General features: G+C 38.2%; 1 pseudogene; it reads left to right on the top strand.

Annotated features, from left to right (window-relative positions):
* The first annotated feature begins 2598 nt into the window (after positions 1-2598).
* On the top strand, positions 2599-5227 carry LOC114701111 (annotated as a pseudogene).
* Positions 5228-5816: the final 589 nt, after the last annotated feature.

The following is a 5816-nucleotide window of genomic DNA, read 5'->3' on the forward strand; positions in this document are numbered from 1 at the left end:
ATAACCATCTATAGGATGAATTTATGTACATATGTGTTTATGTTCATGTAGGATATATGCATGTGAGTATGAATGCACACATGTGTGCACATGCATGTGGAGGCCAGAGGACAGCCTGGGGTGATATTCCTCAGATACCTTCTACTTTCTGTTTGAGACAGAGTCTTTCATCAGCCTGGAGCTTTGCTTAGTATGCTAGACTAACTGGCCCGCAAGCTTCCAGTAATCAACCTGTCTCTACCTCCCACCTCTCCATCTCTAGTATTAAAAGTATGTGTCGCTATATCAGGCTTTTATGTGGGCTCGGGATCAAACTGAGGTCATCACACTTGCAATTAAAGCACATTCCTGCTGATCCTGCAGCCCTTCTTGAGCATCTACAGACAGTTAAAGGTCTCTGAGGAAGGAAATTTTTCTTCAGTAATGCTCCTAAATCACCTGTTCTCCTTTAAATAATACCTCACTCATGCTCTTATAGGCAATCCTAATTAAACTCACTGGTTTACCAAAAAAAAAAAAAAGACAGGAAATGGAAGAGGGACCAAGTGGGTAAAAATGGAGTCAGTGGGAGGGGAAGATCAACAGATGGTACTAGGAGTTACTATGTTAAAAAATACTGTGTTACATGTATGAAAATAGCATAATAAACTCAGTATTAAGGCTGGTGAGATGTCTTAGTGAGTGAAGTTCTTGCCTCTAACCCTGACAACCCGAGCTCAATCTTCCTGACCCACATGGTGGAAGGAGAATACCGTCTCCTAAAAGTTGTCCCCTCACCTCCACATGAGTGCCAGAACATGTGTATGCCATTCATAATAAAATAAATATATCTAAAACTTTGAGAAAAAAACATCATTGTGTATAATTAACATGTTAATAAATTTTAAAATGTAAACTTTTTAATGTAGTATAGTTTATGAAATATAAGAATGAACAAATATAGTCTGACACAAAGGTATTTTAAATAGTTTGGTATGAATAACCCTGATTTTACTTAGTGTCCATCCATATTGGTGAGTGGACTCTGAAACACTGGGTATAGTGAAAGCAACTCTGGCTATAACAACTGGGTGAAGGTGGCCGTTTCCCTTGCTGCTGAGTACAGAGGAAAAGTTGGATGATAGATGCTTGGGAGTTTATGCTTTCTCCGTTCTCAGTTGTCACAAGGAAGTCAATACATCCTTCAGTGGAGTCATAAAGAGAAAATCAACAAGACATTCACAATTTACTAGGCAAATCAAAGTACCCTCCTAGGGGGATTTTGATATTGAAAGGCTGCCATCCACCTCATTCATTTCAAAAATCAAATTAAAGGCCTCAGGGGGAAAAAATCACCCTGAAGAATGAACATTATTCATGTTGCATGTGTATATAACACAATAACTCTTGGATTTAAAGGCATTTTTTTAACTGAGTGCATAAAATGGGAAGAGGTTGAAAAGATGGATTAGAATGGGCCTGAAGAGTGCATTTAAACATTGTTCAATTTACATATTTTATGGTTATGATTTCTCATCAAAGAGTTAGTGTGTGTGGCATGGAGGCCAGAGGTTAATGTCAGTTGTGTTCCTCAGTTTCTCTCCACTTTGTTTTTGTTGTAGTTTTTGGTTTTGGGGGTTTTGTTTTATTTTGTTTGTGACAGATTGTCTCACTGACTTTGAACTCACCAATCAGTTAAGGTTGACTGGCTAGTGAGCCCAGGGGTTCTTCCTGTCTCTGTCTCCCCAGTTTGGGATTTATAATAGTTTTTACACATGTGCTGTGGATCAAGCCACCTCCCCAGCTCCAACATTTCTTTCTTATACTGGTTACTGTGTCTTTGAACTATCCCTTTTTTGTCAGATTTAGAAACAGTGCTTTCATAGGCTTTTGTAACTGGTGTTCATTAGACTGAGTACCACCGAGTCTCCCACACAGTGAACATTTGATACAAATATGCAAAACCCACAAGGCCAGAAGCCAGCTGACAGCAAAGGAACATTTTGTTTTATTTCATTCAACAAGTTGTGAAGCATTCTGATTGTAGAAGGGGTTCCATGGTTAACTATATTCCTTGAGAACAGGGTGATGCCATCCCAAACCACTGAGGGTGCTGCTGCTCTTTCTCATGCTACAAACCAAGGGGGAATGATTGCCTTGAATTCACACACAATCTTTCTGAAGTGTTAATAATCATAGAGAATAATAAAAGATGTGCCTTTGAAGTGTTCATATATACTCCAGGTGAGAATAGCATGAGATGCTGTGCCTAGACAGAAACCCACAAGCATCTCTAGCTCCAGCATTTTACTGACTGCTGCTGTTTTTATATGGAAATAGAACAAAATATTTCTTTAAAAATTGTAAATTTCAATTCCCTTTTCACCTTGTGATAATTCCTTGTGTGTTTGGAGATTACCATTTGAGGTAGAACCCTGTTCTCTGAGATCAACAGCCCTTATGACTCTTCACTGGATCTGTGACTTTTCACAAGAGTATGAATTTTGGGTCTGTTGGAGTTCCTACAGAAGGAAAGCGTGGGAGGCAATTAGACATTAATCTATATTCCACCCAATTCTTGTGCTCTGTACCAGGTGTGTGTAATTCTGCCCCAGATGCATGTCTCAAGAGATGCTGGAGTACACTCAGTGTGGGGAGTCAGGAGAAAGGCATATCCATATGTTCAGCTATGGGGGAACCATCATCCATAACGGGTGAGACTTTTCAGTAAGTCTGGCTCTCTTGAGGTCCCCCACATATCTGGAGTAACTTCTGGTTCACACTTTGTAAGTACATCCCCAAACTCATTGGTTTACAAGGTAAGATACAGACAAAATCTTTACTTTGTCCAGGTATTGGTGCCCTATGGGTGGACATCTGTTTAAATCTCTATAGGAAAAGTTTCTAAAGTTACAAGTTTATAGTTATCTTCAATTACTGCAGTATTCCACTCTTTAACATGAATTTTAGGAGTGAACTGTGAATTTTGATTCCTACAAACTTTAACATTCTGTGTTATTGGTGTTACATTATAACAAATTAATTTCTGTTTTTCTTGTTAAGATATCATTTGACTATGTTATTTTTTCTTATAATATATCTGATTTATACACATATTTTAGAAAAAATTGCCAACATTAATCGTTCTTTCAGCCTGAAAGTTCCTGTTTTCTTCCAGTTGGGAAGCAGTCACTCACCACTTCTTGTTACCTGTGATATAGGATAGTCAGCCACTTGTGAATTATTAATACCACAGGATAATTCTTTGCTTCTGTCTTCTCTGGGTTCACTATCATAACATTCTTCCAATATTACCTCTGATTGCTACACTTCTATATCTCTCATATTTTTTTCTTTCCTGAGATATGAAAAAATTAATCTGTTCATTAACTATGTTCACAACAATCTATGTTCCTTTAGTTTCTGCTTAGCTATTATTTTGACAATTCTTGTTCCTTGCAGTCATATCTGAACCCTAGCACATAGCCCACAAGTGAGCTATCACAAAAATCACAAACTTACATAAAATACTATGGAATTATTTTTACAACTTGATTTCTTCATTCTCAATTATAAACTCTGTAAATAACAATATTGTGTTGCAGTGTCAAGATGCTGGGTAGGTGTGATGGATATTTGTGGTGGTTTGAATGAAAATGGTCCCCATAGGCTCACAGGGAGTGGAACTATTAGGAAGTGTGGCCTTGTTTGTGTAGGCTTGGTTTTGTTGGAGGGGGCAGGCTTTGACATCTCAGAACCTCAAGCAAGGCCTGCCAATCCACATGTAGAATTTTCAGCTCCTTCTCCAGCACCATGGCTGCCTGCATGCTGCCATGCCTCCTGCCATGATGACAATGGACTAAACCTCTGAACTAGCTATTGGTCACTCAACTTTTTATTAGATCAATCGGGTGCTTTCATCAGGCAAAATAAAACAGCAACACATCTTTACACAATTAAACAAATGCAGCATAAACAAATATAACAAACACATCTTTGCCTAGTTAAAGTAATATTTCACAACACTAAGACAATGTAGGCCTGTAAACTGTATAGGCATGTACTCGGCATATATTATTACAGCATCTTATAAAACATTATATAGCACTGTCAATATAGAATTCAATATCTTACATGTATGGTGAACCCTTAATTTTGCACTATTTTCTCTCTACTGTTTTGAAGAGTCTTTTGTTCTTTATGTTATTATTTCCAATTCAGTGACTTCCTGCCCATGCAAGCTGCTTCTTTGGAGAGGAAAAATGAGAAAAGGAACAGTTTTGTAAACTATTTATTGGTGGCTTAAACTTTGAAACCACAGAAATGAGTTTGAGAAATTACTGCTAGCAATGAGGAAACCTCACAGGTTATGAGGGATCCTGCAAGCAAGAGATGAAGAGAATTTGGTTTTGTAACTTTCTCATACATGACTGAGGTTGATGTTGACATGGCTGCAAGGCCTCATTCCTTTGATGGGAGGGTAGTTGAGCCAAAATGTGCTGTAGCAAGAGAAGAGTCAGGAGAAAGGAGGCCATGTGACAGCAAAGAAGCTATTTGTTGCTGTAATTAAAGAAGATGCTGAGGAACACTACCTTAGAGATTACTTGGAGGAATATGGAAAAACTGATCCTATTGACATAATTATTGATAGGCAGTCTGAGTAGGGGGAAGAATAGCTTGGTTACATTTGATGACCATGATCCTGTGGATAAAATTGTGCTGCAAAAGCATCACACCCTCAATGGTCACAATGCAGAAGTTAGAAAGGCCTTGTCTAGACAAGGAATGTGGGAAGTCCAAAGTTCTAGCAGTGGAAGAGGAGGAAGCTGTAGATTCTCATGGTGGTCATGGCAATTTGGGACCAGGACAAAGAAGTAACTTTAGCATGGGGACCTGATGAATGTGGAAGTGGATGTAGATTTTGGGATGGCTATAATGGATATGGAGAAGGATCTAGAGATGGGAATTTTAGAGGTAGAACTGGTTATGGAGGAGGATGTAGTGGTAGAGGACATGGATATGGCACCAGGGTAGGGGCTAGGGAGTTGGTTATGACAACTATGGAGGAGGAAATTATGGAAGTGAAAATGACAATGATTTTGGAAATTATAACCAGCAACCTTCTAACTATGGCTGAATGAAGAGGGGAAACTTTAGTGGTAACAGAAATATGGGAGCACTATATGTTCCTTACCAAGTTTTCTTTTATTCTGCTTACTATAAAACTAGCTATACTGTTTGGAAGTAATTCTGGGGTGTCATGAGTCATCACTCAGTTGAGTTGAGCTTTTTGATAATGCAGCTATCTTTGAGTCAGGTGTTTTCTTGTTAATGACTTCGCTCAATTCACTGATTCACTAAGATACACTTAGGTGGGAACATTTCTTTGATCTGTCTCTGGTGTCCTATCTGGGGAGTATAAATATTTGTTCATATTTCTCCCAGAAAAAGTCATATATTGTGCAAAGTTAATTAAATTGAGTCAAGCTTTCCTCAGGAAACCTTAAAGCAGTTCACTTAGCAGGGCACTTACATTACATTTTGTCATGAAGAAAAAAAATGAAGCAATGAAGGAAGAATCAAAGCAGACATGAGTGCAGGAAACAGGAGACCAAGGAACCCTGATGATTATTTCCTGAAAGACCATTTCTATTGTGGAACTTAGAGTAAAAGAATTCATATAGCAATGATAATCAAAGTATTCACTGCTTTGGCCTCAACATATGATATGTGATATTCTTCCAGAATTCATTTGAACCTGGCATATCAGAATTTTTACCTCATACTAGATTGGTCTCAAAGTGTTTCTTCTGATAAATAAATACCTCATGGCCAAA

Source organism: Peromyscus leucopus, chromosome 15 (genome assembly GCF_004664715.2).
Source record: "Peromyscus leucopus breed LL Stock chromosome 15, UCI_PerLeu_2.1, whole genome shotgun sequence".
Classification (NCBI taxonomy): Eukaryota; Metazoa; Chordata; class Mammalia; order Rodentia; family Cricetidae; genus Peromyscus; species Peromyscus leucopus.